General features: G+C 43.2%; 1 long non-coding RNA gene across 1 annotated transcript in view; it reads right to left on the bottom strand.

The window, feature by feature from the left end:
* Nucleotides 1–605: 605 nt before the first annotated feature.
* The window catches only part of LOC130282191 (uncharacterized), a 311,154-nt gene continuing 296,710 nt past the window's right edge, over nt 606–15,049 (bottom strand). The window contains exon 4 of the long non-coding RNA XR_008846271.1: nt 606–697. This is a non-coding gene — a long non-coding RNA (uncharacterized LOC130282191). The remainder of the gene's footprint in view (nt 698–15,049) is intronic.

The following is a 15,049-nucleotide window of genomic DNA, read 5'->3' as shown; positions in this document are numbered from 1 at the left end:
TCTTCATCGGCCACAAAGCAGTAGCTATGGCAACCGATCAGACTTTATCTCATGTAAGCAAAACCTAAGCAAAAATAAATGAGTTAAAAACACACTTTCTAAAGAGAAGAATGTAAAGTTTGTGACATATTGTACATTATAAAAGTAGTAAATCTTTGTTAATGCATGCAGCATTTTTTGTGAAAAACTAAAATATTGTGAAAATTTGTAAAATTGTATTATTTTTTTTTATTTGTTATTGCGTTAATCAATCTTTATTTTGTGGGTCAGTATGATTATGGCATAGTACAATTTATATAGCTTTTTTTCACAACAAAATCCTTTTTTCCCAAATTTTTTGTGTCGCCATGTTTTAACAGCAATTTTGTAAGGGCTTATTTTCTGAGGGACCATTTTGTTACCTTTTGATCTTTTTTATTCCATGTTTTGGACCAAAATTAGCGATTGTGCTTTTTAGTTTTTTTTTTTTTCATTTTTATCATGTTCATCGTGCTAAAGAGCAGTATCATTTTACTGTACAAGTAATTATGAACATGGCAATTGTAACACTCACATTTCAGAAGGCAGAAACCCCGGTGGATCCACTGGGCCTGTGTGGAAGAGGTCTCGGACAGTACCAGGAAGCAGAGTCTAAGGTGCCACTGGTTTTCACCAGAGCCCGCCACAAAGCGGGATGGACTTGCTGCGGCAGGCGGCACTAAGGAAAAAAAATTTCGCTAAAATGCTGGTGTTACCCAAAATTTTTCATTTTCACAAGAGAAAATAGGAAAAAATCCCCCCAAAATTTGTAACCCCATTTCTACTGAGTAAGAACATACCCCATATGTGCAAGTAAAGTGCTCTACGGGCAAACTGCAATGCTCAGAAGAGAGGGAGCGCCATTGCGATTTTGAAGAGAAAATTTGTCCGGAATTGAAGACCACGTGTGTTTACAAAGCCCCCATAGTGCCAGAACAATGGACCCCCCCACATGTGACCCCATTTTGGAAACTACATCCCTTACATAATGTAATAAGGGGTACAGTGAGCATTTACGCCCCACAGGTGTCTAACAGATTTTTGGAACAGTGATCCATGAAAATGAAAAATTACATTTTTCATTTGCACAGCCCACTGTTCCAAAGATCTGTCAAATGCCAGTGGGGTGTAAATACTCACTACACCACTTATTAAATTCTGTGAGGGGTGTAGTTTCCAAAATGGGGTCACATGTGCGGGGGTCAACTGTTCTGGGCTTTGTAAACGCACATGGCCCCTGACTACCATTCCAAACAAATTCTCTTTTAAAAAGCTCAATGGCGCTCCTCCTCTTCTGAGCATTGTATTGTGCCAGCAGAGCACTTGACGTCCAAACATGGGGTATTTCCATACTCAGAAGAAATGGGGTTACAAATTTTGGTGGTCATTTTCTCCTATTACCCCTTGTAAAAAGATAAAATTTGGGGAAAACACAGCATTTTTGAGAAAAAATTATATTTTTTCATTTACACATCCAACTTTCACAAAAAGTCGTGAAATACCTGTGAGGTGTTAAGGCTCAATGTACCGCTTGTTACGTTCCTTGAGGGGTGTAGTTTACAAAATGGTATGCCATGGGTTTTTTTTTTTTGCTGTTCTGGCACCCTAGGTTTTGCTTTCCAAAAGCTAAATGTGACTCCTCCTCTTCTGAGTATTGTAGTTCACTCTCAGAGCATTTTACGTCCTAACATGGGGTATTTATATACTCAGAAGAGATGGGGTTACAAATTTTGGGGGGAATTTCCTCCCATTACCCTTTGTAAAAATGATAAATTTGGGGAAAAAACTGCACTTTATTGAAACATTTTTTTTTCCATTTACACATCTGACTTTAATGAAATGTCGTTAAACACCTGTGGGGTGTTAAGGCTCACTGGACCCCTTGTTACCTGCCTTGAGGGGTGTAGTTTCCAAAATGGTATGCCATGTGGGGGTTTTCTGCTGTTCTGGCACCATAGGGGCTTCCTAAATGTGACATGCCCCCCAAAAACCATTTCAGCAAAATTCACTCTCCAAAATCCTATTGTCGCTCCTTCCCTTCTGAGCCCTCTACTGCGCCCGCCGAACACTTGACATCCACATATGAGGTATTTCCTTACTCGAGAGAAATTGGGTTACAAATTTTGGGGGTATTTTTTATCTATTACCCCTTGTAAAAATTCAAAAACTGGGTCTACAAGAACATGTGGGTGTAAAAAATGAAGATTTAGAATTTTCTCCTTCACTTTGCTGCTATTCCTGTGAAACACCTAAAGGGTTAAAAAACTTTCTGAATGTCATTTTGAATACTTTGAGGGGTGCAGTTTTTATAATGGGGTCATTTATGGGGCATTTTTTAATAAGAAAGCCCTTGAAATCCCCTTCAATACTGAAGTGGTGCCTGAACAATTGCGATTTTGAAAATTTTGTGAAAAATTGGAAAATTGCTGCTATATTTTGAAGCCCTCTGGTGTCTTCCAAAAGTAAAAACATATCAACTTTATGATGGCAACATAAAGTAGACATATTGTATATGTGAATCAATATATAATTTATTTGGAATATCCATTTTCCTTATAAGCAGAGAGCTTCAAAGTAAAAAAAAAATGCAACATTTTCAATTTTTTCATCAAATTTTTGAATTTTTCACCAAGAAATGATGCAAGTATCGACAAAATTTTACCACTAACATAAACTAGAATATGTCACGAAAAAATTATCTCGGAATCAGAATGAAATGTAAAAGCATCCCAGAGTTATTAATGCTTAAAGCGACTGTGGTCAGATGTTCAAAAAATGGCCGGGTCCTTAAGGTATATTTAGGCTGGGTCCTTAGGGGTTAATTATTTATTGAAAAAACTTTTATTTTTTAAACTTTTAACTTTTTACAAGTGATAAACTGCAGTACAGCATAACTGTCAGGATTGCTTTACACTCAGCTTGTGCGATCCAACCTATGCTGGAACTCACAAGCTGCCATACTAGGCAGACAAGAGGCCATCAGCTGTGCTCCTGCTGCCATGGCAAGCAACGGAACAGAGAGACCTCTCCCCCTGTCAGTCCCATACATGCTGAGAGCAGGACTGATCTCGGCATCCATAGTGTTAATGCAATTGAGACCGATGTGATCCTGGTCTTAGCAGATGCGGCTGGACCCCAGCTTTGATTGACAGCCAGGTTACACCGCCAATCTCCTGCAGCACATCGCGCTGTACAGGAAATCGCTAGGACGTATGCATATGTCCAGTTGTGCAAACATGTTAGCAACTGGGACATATGCATTTGTCCTGGGCTGGTAAAGGGTTCATATGGCCGGAAAATATGGTAAACGCTTTTTATTGGTAAATCTTCCTAAACAAGAGCCACTCCCTTCTTTTACCATAAGAACTGTAAACCTGTGGAATAGACTACTTCAGGAGCTGGTCACAGCAGAAACAGTTACGGGTTTTAAAAAGTCTTCAAAATAATGTTAACACTTGTGGTCTGAGGTCTGCCTCAGGACCCCGAACAATTGAAACACCGCCTCCCACGTCACTCTCCGCATCACTACTTGCCCGCCTTGCGGAGCAAGCAACGCATGTCTCCTCACATTCTTGGCTGCCCATTAGCTGCTGACTGTCCTCTATTGGATCGTCCTCAGTAAATAGTGGAGCTGAACCCAAAGCATGAGATACTTCTTTGGGAGAGGGAACAGCATAGGACACAGGCAATGGGATTACTGGGACTGCCATGCCAACTGAGGGTTGTGTCTGAGGAACCCACCGACTCTTGACTGGGGTTCTCACATGTCGCTTGTGATGATGGGGATGAGTGTGCAAACCAATTGACGAGGAGAGATGGGTCGACGACACAACCGCTGGGTGTTAACGGGAGCTCAGGCCTATTGCTGCGACTCCTGTTGCCACTCGCCCCAATTCTGCTGCCAACTCTGCCTGATGTATGTAGGCCTCTGCCCCTTCTCTGTGCACGTCCTGGCACTTCCCTGCCTGAAATACTTAGTGCGTTTATGAGGGTATAGAACAGCAGCAGGCGATTACTTACGGCTGTCCTTTCAAAGTATATAGGCCCTAGACAGAATAACAGTTACTAAATAGTACACTCCTTTGTTGTATGTATGCCCTTTGCAATGGTATGCGTATTTCTACGCAGAAAAAAAACTTTTTTTTTTTTAAATACACCAGGTGTATACTAATGTGTGGAATAGCACTGAATTTAGCACAGAGACAGAATAACAGGTAGTAAATAGTACACTACTTGGTTCTATGTATGCCCTTTTCAATGATGAGCGCACTGTTAAGCGTATTTATACGCAGAAAAAAACCAATTTTTTTTTGTTGTATACACCAGCCGATGTATACTAATGTGTGGAATAGCACTGAATTTAGCACCGAGACAGAAATACAGGTACTAAATAGTACACTACTTGGTTGTATGTATGCACTTTGCAATGATGAGCGCACTGTTAAGCGTATTTGTACACAGGAAAAACTTTTTTTTTCTTTAATACACCGGCAGGTGTATAACGTGTGGTATAACACTGAATTTAGCACAGAGACAGAAAAAAAGATGGTATATGGCACGCTATTTGCTTGTATTTATGCCCTTTGCAATGATAAGGCCACTGTTAAGCGTATTTGTACGCAGGAAAACCTTTTTTTTTTTTTCTTTCATACACACAATTCTGAGCAGCAGAAGATTTGTGGAGCAAATAAAATGAAACTCAATTGGGCTCAAAAATGAGGAGCTAAGATGCTTCAGAAAGTTCAGGCAGCTTGGAGATCTGTATGAGGCAGCTGACAGCTATCTGCCCCTCTCTGCTGCAATGCTCAATAACGTGAATAGGAGGTTTAGCTATCAATGATCCTTCTCAGTGTTAACAGCAAAGCACTCTGCACTCCTGCCTTTCCTTAATGCTGATGTGACTAGCAGTTGCAGTGTAACGCTGTGGTATGAGCTATTCACACACACGCAGTCCCGTCCTCTCCATCTGAGTGCATAGGTGAACTGAAGAGGCAAGATGGCCGCCGATTATATAGGGGCTGTGACATCACAGGGGTCAGTGAACACTGATAAGCTGCATCTCACATGTGATTCAGGATCAGCCCGCCTACCTTCATTCCCGCCACTGTTTCCCGCCCTCCCATAATCCCCTGCCCCATGTACTCATATGTGGATCCGCCATCTTAGGTCTCCAATAGCCTGGAACGCTGTAAAATGGAGTTTAATGAAGCAATTCGCGCTATACAATATTCGTATTTGTTGCGAATCGAATTTTTCATGAAATTCGTAACAAATTCGGGTTCGGCAACTTCGATTCACTCATCTCTAATTCTGTTTTTACCATAAATAAAATGTATATTCACTTATAGGCATTTTCCAATGCTTTTTTTTTTTATCTTCTTATTTGACAAAAATTTTGTGAAAAAAACATGTGTGACCATATTTTAAACCAGCGTTTACCAAACCTGTTCTTAGGTAATCCCAACAGACCATGTCTTAAAGTAGTATGATTCTGATCCCCAACATTCAAAATGCTACTTTTACACAGTAGTATTCTGGCGAGTATTTTACTTCAGTATTTGTAAGAGAAAACTAGGAGTGGAACATATTTTTGTACCCAGTCTTATTTTCAGCATATGAATACGGGTTCTAAATACTGAATAAAATACTGCTTTTAAATAGGAACATTCCAGCCACTGGGACCCCCGCGATCTCCAGGACAGCACCCCGGCGTTCTGAACATTTATGTTAAGAATGCCACGTTCGGCCAGCCGTGGTCATCACGTGATGTCACACCACGCACCCTCCATTCATGTCTATGGAAGGGGGGCGTGACAGCTATGGTCGCTCGCTACACCCCCCTCCCATAGACATGAAAGGAAGGTGCATGGCGCGAGATCATGGCCACGGCCACCCAAACCCATAAATTTTCAGAATGCCTGGGTGTTGGACTCGAGATCGCAGGGAGTGTTAGTGACCCCCCCCTACGATTAGACATCTTATGCCCATTCCTTTGGATAGGGAATAAGATGTCTAGGAGCGGAGTACCCCTTTAAGGATCAGTATTAAGATGATTAGGCAATATTGACGGCCTATCCCTAAAAATGGGCCATCAATGTACTTCTTCCAGAAGACCTCTAATGCTGCACAAGTGACTTCATTATTTTATTCTTTTTTTTTGGCTTAGGCTGGGTTTACATCACATTTTTCCCAGCGCATACGGCAGGGGGGAGCTGAAACCTTGCGCTCCCATATGCGTTTCTATGCGCTCCCATATGTAATTCATTTCAATGAGCCGGCCGGAGTGAAACGTTCGGTCCGGTCGGCTAATTTTTGTGCCGTATGCGCTTTTACAACCGAACCTAAAACCGTGGTTTATTGCTATCCAAACAATTTAAGTGATAAGTCAATCTGGCTGTATTTGTGGGAGGGGCATTGAATGTTCATTGCATGCCCCCCGTCACACAGGTGCATGCATATTGGTGGGAGGGGCATTGCATATTTAACGCACGCCCCCCCCCCCCCCGCACTTAAGTAGCGTACCTTGTGTTTGGCGAAATCTCAGTTACTGTGCACCGCAGGTAGCTTGGACATCCCCTCTAACAGTATGGAGTTAGTGACAGGGGTTTTTCCAGTGGGATTCTGGCAACATTTGGTAAGTGCCAGTGTCCGGCAAGGTGTTCTGAGCTGAGCTGTTGATTTACTTACATGCTATCTTTCGCACGGTCTGCCGAGGGCAGGGGCCTGCAACGCTGGTTCTGGGGTGCTGCCGGCTGGTGGGTCGTATGTGGCCACTGTGCTTACTGGTAGCTTGTTACTCACCCTCGTGTATTGGCGGTCTCTGCGGGGGTTCCGAGGTGACGGGGGGCTGTGGGGCTTCCAGCATAGTTTCAGTGTGCCGGCGCGGCTGACTGCAGTGCACGGACGCCGGCGATAGGTGGCGCTGTGTGCACACGTGTACTGTTAGCCGGTTGTTACCAAAGAAAAAATAAAAATAAAAAAATAAAATAAAAAGAGAGAAACTAGGGGTTTAGCATGGCATATAGTTAGGTAGAATCATTATCACTGTACCATGTTATGTATAATTAAAAAAAAAATCTTCTGATGGTGTTTAAAAAAATATAATAAAAATGTTTTATCTTATATGGTTCATACACTCGGAATATCATATACAGTGCGTATAGTTATGAGGTTTTACAAATTTTCCCTGTTATGCGCAAAGTGTTCTGGCATAGCTTCTGTACGGTACATATACTTGTAATGACTTGTGCAGCGGGTATGCAGGCATAGTCTTGTGTGCAGTACAGGTGCACAGTGTTATATGTAGAGGGTACGGTTATAGATATATATTCAGTTCATACGTTCGTAGCATTACCTACGGTCCACACGGTTACAATATTACAAGCGGCAAATACAGTATTGCTTTGTTAAATACAGTACATTTTGTTATTCATAGGGTTTATCTAGATGTGCATAACTACTATAGCAGTCATAAGGCGTGTTTTCATGAAAGCATTTACAGTGCGTTAATGTAATTTCATGTAGATTCACAGGTTTTCGTGTTTACGGTGTTTTTTTTTTTTTACCTTGGTAGATACATTATAGTATTACAGGGCATTCGTTTGTAGCATTGGGGCACACGTTTCATTACATTAGTAACTTATGTCTGTTGCGTTTGCGTTGGCATAGCTGTGGTAGCGTGTAAATTTGTCAGCGTTTTTTGTGGGTATGCGTATTGAGTCTACTATTGAGTATTGAGTTGTTAATGTATAGGTGACAATGTTTTTGTTTAGAGGCTCCACGGTGTTTTGTCATAGCCATTACATTGATGTCTCATGGCATGCCATACTCGGTATACGCGTTGTGGCAGTAATGCCGATTGATACGCCCATGACAGTTGTGTCGTGCATACGCCTATGGCATTATACCGTTCATGGTCGCTTGTGATGTCATCCGGTCGGTACTCCCATGGCATCTATTGGATATGATAGGGGCTTCTTTGTGCATACACTCTGGACAGTCATACTGTTCTCAGCGTTATTGAGTCATACGGTCATGTGTTCTGGGCATTTGTACTGTTCACATGCTTGTTCATATTGGGCACACACTCAGGGCAGGAATACGGCCATACTCCATAGCAATCATATTGTTAATACGCTCTCAATATCTATATTGTTCTCAGGTTTAGGGTATGTGGACTTTTTCACACGCTCATGGCATCTATACTATTCATTCGCTCTGGGCCGCGTTTGTGGTATGCTTGTGGTGGTCATACTGTTTTAAGCTCACTGCATTTATACTTTTTTATATGCTCCTGGTAGCTACATGTTTATGGCAGTTTTACTGTTCGTTAGCCCCCGGCATTCATATTGTCCACCAGCTCATAGTACTTGTTATTACATGATCAGGCCGTTGATCTATTCATACACATATGGCAGTTATATTGTTCAGGCAATTTTGGTGTTTACACGTTTATTGTGCTCATGATACACGTCTCATAGCCTCGTAGTAATTTATAATATTATACATTCATGGCGTTTCACTGTCTACTTGCTTGTGGCATTTATAATGCCCTTATGCTCGTGGCAATTATACAGATCATATATTCACGACATTCATTCATCATACGATATTGTTCACACGCTCATAGCGTGTATACTGTCCATACATTCTTAACAGTTACTGGTCAAGTACTTGTGGCATTCGTGCGGTTCACATTTATGGCAGTCTTATAGTCTTGCGATCAGGGTATTTACACTGTTCATATGATCCTGTTCTTCATACACTCATAGGTTTTTATGCTATGCATGTACTCGTGGTTGTTATGCTGCACATGCGCTTGTGCGTTGGTTTCAGACACTCAGGGCATTTATATCGCGAATGGCTTTATACAGTTTATATGCTCATAGGATGACAGTTGTTTTCCCAGCATACCTGCCACTTCTGCAGGGGATCGGTTGACACAATGGTTCTTTTCTCTCACATTGCAGAGCGACAGCGTCATGACACATATGTGGCATATACCCCTCATATCTGCCACGACTGCAGAGGGATACATTGCATAGTCATTGCTACTGACATGTTTCAGATTGACAACATCACAACACATAGGCGGTTGTATACCCAGTATACCTGCCACGTCTGCAGGGGGATACATTGCATAATTGTTTATTACTGACATGTTTTCAGAACAACAGCATCATGTCACATAGGCGGTTGTATACCCTTCGTACCTGCCATGCAGGGGGATACATTGCATAGTCGTTGGTGCTGATGCATATTTAGGGCAACAACATCATGACACATAGGTGATGGTGATCCTTCCTACTTCAGGGGGATGCATTGTGCAGTTGTTGTTACTTACACGTCTTCAGAGCATCAACTGCATGACACATAGGTGGTGGTATACTCATTATACCTGCCACATCTGCAGGGGGATCCATTGCATAATTGTTGTTACTGCCACGTTTTCACAGCAACAATTTCACGACACATAGGCAGTGGTATACCCATAATACCTGCCATGTCTGTAGGGGGATCCATTGCATAATTGTTGTTACTGACACATTTTCAGAGCAACCACATCATGACACTTAGGCGGTGGTATACCCATTATACCTGCCACGTCTGCAGGGGGACCCATTGCATAGTGGTCGTTATTGACACATTTTCAGAGCAACAATATCATCACACACAGGCGGTTGTGTATTGATCACACATGACATGGCTGCAGGGGAATTTGCTGAGCAGTTATTATTATGGTCGCGTCTACGGTTCAATAACATAACAACACAAAGGCAGTGGTATTCCCACCATACCTGCCACGGTTGCAGGGGGATACGTTGCACAGTTGCTGTTACTGACACATTTTTAGAGTGACAACACCAACGCACATAGGGGTTTGTATATCGATCATATGTGAATCACCTGCAGGGTTAATTCTCGGAGCAGTTGTAGTCATGGTCATATCTCAGAACAATAACATCGCGACACATAGGCGGTGGTATTCCCACCATACCTGCCACATCTGCAGGGTATACACTGCATAGTTATTGTTACCAATACGTTTTAAGAGCAACAATATCACGACTCATAGACGGTAGACATAGATGGTACACATCACACCGGCCACATGGGCAGAGGATTACACTGTGCAGTTGTCATCACTGTCACGTCTGCAGGGCAACAACAGCACGACATACAGGTGACTGTATACTCTTTGCATGTAACACGGCTGGAAGAGGAGGAACTACGGAGTTGCTGTTGATGACACGCTGTCAAAGTAACAACGGCATGGCACATTAGGGTTGTAGTCCCTGCATACCTGTCACTCCGGAAGTGATATACAGTGGGTAGTTATTGTCACCAACACACTTTCATAGTTATAGTTCCACGAATGGACCTGTAATGTGTACAGGCTAGAGGGTACGCAAATAACTATCACACAGGTACGATGATTATGAATAGACCTGTCATGTATACAGGCACGTCGGTTACAAATAGACCTGGTAAAGGTCCAGGCATGGTGGTTCTCGAATACAACCACAGGTTCGAGGTTTACACAAGGCATTGTCACGGTCCCAGGCACAATGGATATGAAGTTTTCTTTCAATATCGGCAGCACGTCACCCCTGAGTTCAGTTTTCAGGCAGAAGTTCGGAGGTTTGAGGTTGGGTCAGTGTTGGGGTTATTGAGTATAGTCATTGGCCCATTGTCTTAGGTAGTCCTGGCCTGTCTACAGGCACGAGGGCGATGCAAGGCTCGATTACTCGCAACAGACCAATGCTTCGAAATACAGTGGGTGGGTAGTTCATGGTATGGCGGTCAGACAGTGCGGGTAGTCTTCAGGTAAGTTCTCAAGCTTAGTCCTGGTTAGGTAAATATACTTATCATGGTCAAGGTCGGTCATGGGGTCAGGTTACTGTGTTTCTATGGGCCAACAGTTTGGGGTCTTGGCCTGGTAAAATAAGGATTGGATAGTGTAGTTTAGGCTTCATATACAGCTGTCATGATTCGGCTAGCTGGATGTGGATCCTCTGTCTCAGCGAGGGATTGGCGTGGACCGTGTCGGTGGACCGGTTCTAAGATGTTACTGGTATTCACCAGAGCCCGCCGCAAAGCGGGATGGTCTTGCTGCGGCGGTAGCAACCAGGTCATATCCACTGGCAACGGCTCAACCTCGCTGACTGCTGAGAAGGCGTGGGACAGAAGGACTAGGCAGAGGCAAGGTCAGACGTAGCAGAAGGTCGGGGCAGGCGGCAAGGTTCGTAGTCAAATGGAATAGCAGAAGGTCTGGAACACAGGCTTTGGACAACAATAAACGCTTTCACTGGCACAAGGCAACAAGATCCAGCCAGGAAGTGAAGGGGAAGTGAGGTAATATAGCCAGGGAGCATGTGGAAGCTAATTAGGCTGATTGGGCCAGGCACCAATCATTGGTGCACTGGCCCTTTAAATATTAGAGAGCTGGCGCGCGCGCACCCTAAGGAGCGGAGCCGCGCGCCAGGACATGACAGCCGGGGGCTGGGACAGGTGAGTGACTTGGGATGCGATTCGCGAGCGGGCGCATCCCCGCCGGCAGTGTCATTGCAGCGCTCCCGGTCAGCGGGTCTGACCGGGGCGCTGCAGAGAGAGAAACGCTGCGAGCACTCCGGGGAGGAGCAGGGACCCGGAGCGCTCGGCGTAACAACAGCTAGCAGTTCCCTCGGTTCAATGACACACGTCAGTGTTTTTAGACTGTATGCTAGCATGGTTTGGAGTCAGGGCTGGTCTATTCTGCAGTGTAGGTATAGTGGTTATAGCTATCCATCACTAGTAGAGCCTTTGTGCATAAATAGTTGGTTGATTCCACTGTTATAGGATCTGTTCAGGGGTAGTGAAGCTAGGGGGTGGGATTGCTTACGAGGTTTATGCATTCTACTACTTAACCACCAGGACAGGTGTTTTGCCCTCTAAAGGCCTGCCCTTGGTCGCGGCAGGGACACAGTTTAACCGCTGTTAGTAGGGCAACCTTCCATGCCGGCCGTAGAAAGTTTGTGACGTGAACATGAGGGGAATTTTGCTCCAATCACATTTCAGTTCGTTTCTCACATAAGGTCATTTAGCACCGCTTTGGGAGGTAATCATCGGGAATTCTCTGGTCACCCTTTCGCATTGGGGCAGCATCGGCAGCATCATGACACAAGGCTCCTCCACACTTTATACAGAAGTTAGGCAGATGGAAGTAAGGCTGCTATGCTACTTATGTCCCAAATCCCCACAATAAAATGGTTGATGTCTTCAGGTACTTTTAATTTCTATACAATATTTTATTCCTGCACGGTTTTGTGTTTTTGCCCTCTTAAGGCTAACCCTCGATCACGGTTTTTGGGCACAGTTCAACTGCTTTACTATACAGTGTTATGCACATGTGTTATTAGTTTCATTACAGGAACCACCGAAGAAGTATTATCTACTGGTATAGGTAAGTCTTGCCGGTCACGTATTGAGCCCTGACCACAACTGATAATCCTATCTGGCTATATTTGTTTGAGGGGCATTGAATGTTCATCGCATGACCCCCGTCACATAGGTGCATGCATATTGGTGGGAGGGGCGTTGCATATTTAACGCACACGCCCATCACTCTGGTGCGTACGTTGCATTCGGAAAATCCCACCCTCCCTCCCTTATTCTCTTATCAATTTAATAGGGTATGCCCTCTTAAGGCTAATCCTTGGGCACAGTTCAATCACTTTACTATACAGTGTTATGCATATGTGTTATTAGTTTCATTACGGGAACCACCAAAGAAGTATTATCTACTGGTATAGGTAAGTTTTGCCAGTCATGTATTGCGCCCCAACCACAATTACATTTTGCATAAATCATTAACTCTTCTTGGTTGCCTTAAACTTCTCTGAAATGTAACATACACCAACATACACTGCCTCCAGACTTTAGCCTTCACATTATCCTTGAAGGTGACTGTATATCCAGTTCAGACATGTTATACCACATTTTCCACTTCACTTTATACTCTACCTTTTGTTGGGCTCAATATATGGACACTCTTCCAGCCTAACACTGCTTAGTGCACCTTCCAGTCTGTTATGGACATGAAAATGACATACATTTTGTCTGCTATACTTGTGATCCTTGTATCTTTTAACCTCTTAAGGACCCAGGACGTATGGGTACGTCCTGGGTCCCGGTCCTGCGATATAACGCGGGGTCACACGGTCATAGTGAAGCCGGGACCCGCCTCTTATAGCGCACGGCTAAAAACAAAAGTGAAAGTTGCCGGTTAGCTCAGGGAGCTGTTCGGGATCGCCGCGGTATAATCGCGGCATCCCGAACAGCTGTAGCACAGGAGGAGGTCTTCTTACCTTCTCCTGTGCTGTCCGATGGCTGAATGAATGCTTCAAGCCTGAGATCCAGGATTGAGCAATCACCGAAAACACTAATCAATCCATTCCTATGGAGATGGATCAATCAGTGTAAAAGATCAGTTAATGCAATGTTATAGCCCCCTATGGGAGCTATAATATTGCATAAGAAAAGTGTAAAAAAATCATTAACCCTTTCAATTATCCCTTCCCCTAATAAAAGTTCGAATCACCCGGCATTTCCAAGAATAAAAAAAACACAGTGTAAATAATAATAAAAATAAACATATGTGGTATTGTCGCGTGCGTAAATGTCCGAATTATAAAAATATACCACTTTTTAAACCGCTAGTTCAATGGCGTAAGCGCAAAAAAATTCCAAAGTCCAAAATAGCGCATTTTTGATCACTTTTTATACCACAAAAAAGTGAATAGAAAGTGATCAAAAAGTCTGATCAGAACAAAAATGGTACTGCTAAAACCTCCAGATGACGGCGCAAAAAATGAGCCCTCATAGCGCCCTGATCACTGAAAAATTAAAAAGTTATAGGGGTCAGAAGATGACCATTTTAAACGCATAAATTTTCCTGCATGTATTCATGATTTTTTTCTGAAGTGGTAGAAAATGAAACCTATACAAGTAGGGTATCATTTTAACCATATGGACCTACAGAATAAAGATAAGGTATCATTTTTGTCGAAAAATGTACTGCGTAAAAACGGAAGCCCCCAAAACTTATAAAATAGTGTTTTTTCATAAATTTTGTCGCACATAGATTTTTTTTCCCGTTTCACCGTAGATTTTTGGGTAAAATGACTAATGTCATTACAAAGTAGAATTAGTGACGCAAAAAATAAGCCATCATGTAGAATTTTAGGTGAAAATTTTTAAGAGTTATGATTTTTTAAAGTTAAGGAGGAAAAATTGAAAATGAAAAAACGGAAAAAGCCCGAGTCCTTAAGGGGTTAAGGAAAATCAACCCATATAGCCAATTATAGGATTTCTACTATAAATGTAATATATGTGTACCTACACTGCAGATTTAAACTTCTAGGTATTAGCAATATCTTTTCTTCTCTCTTGGTCTCCGGTAGTACTGTTCAGTTAAGTGTCTATGCACCTGGTCTGTGAATATATTGTATTCACAACACCGCATGGTGGCAGCCATTTTGGTCAGACATTTTGTGTCCCAGATGCATGGTCTGCAGATTTTAACTGGTCGTAAAACCATTGGAGCCAGATCAAATTCAACCCCAAAGCCACGAACCACAACACCAGCCTACACAGTATGCCTAATCAACCCTGTCATATTTCACCATGGACCTTTGAGTTATGCAGCACTGTTACCTGATGTCCACATATGAGAAATGTGTTGTAAATGTCTCTATGACTGTATTCTACACCATGTCTGCCCTACATCTCATAGGGTGTAGGTCCACTTTACCTTAAAGGGGTACTCCGTTGCCCAGCGTCCGCAACATTTTGTTCCAAATGCTTGGAGTGGCCGGCTGGGGTCGTGACGTCACGGCCATGCCCCTCGTGATGTCACGCCACGCCCCCTCAAGGCAAGTCTATGGGAGGGGGCGTCTCGGCTACACTCCCTCCCATGGACTTGCATTGAGGGGGCGTGTGACATCATGAGGGGCATGGCCATGACGTCACAACCCTTGCCGCCTGCACCCAG

Source organism: Hyla sarda, chromosome 7 (genome assembly GCF_029499605.1).
Source record: "Hyla sarda isolate aHylSar1 chromosome 7, aHylSar1.hap1, whole genome shotgun sequence".
In the NCBI taxonomy this organism is placed as follows: domain Eukaryota; kingdom Metazoa; phylum Chordata; class Amphibia; order Anura; family Hylidae; genus Hyla; species Hyla sarda.
This window is presented reverse-complemented; position numbering and strand designations above follow the sequence as displayed.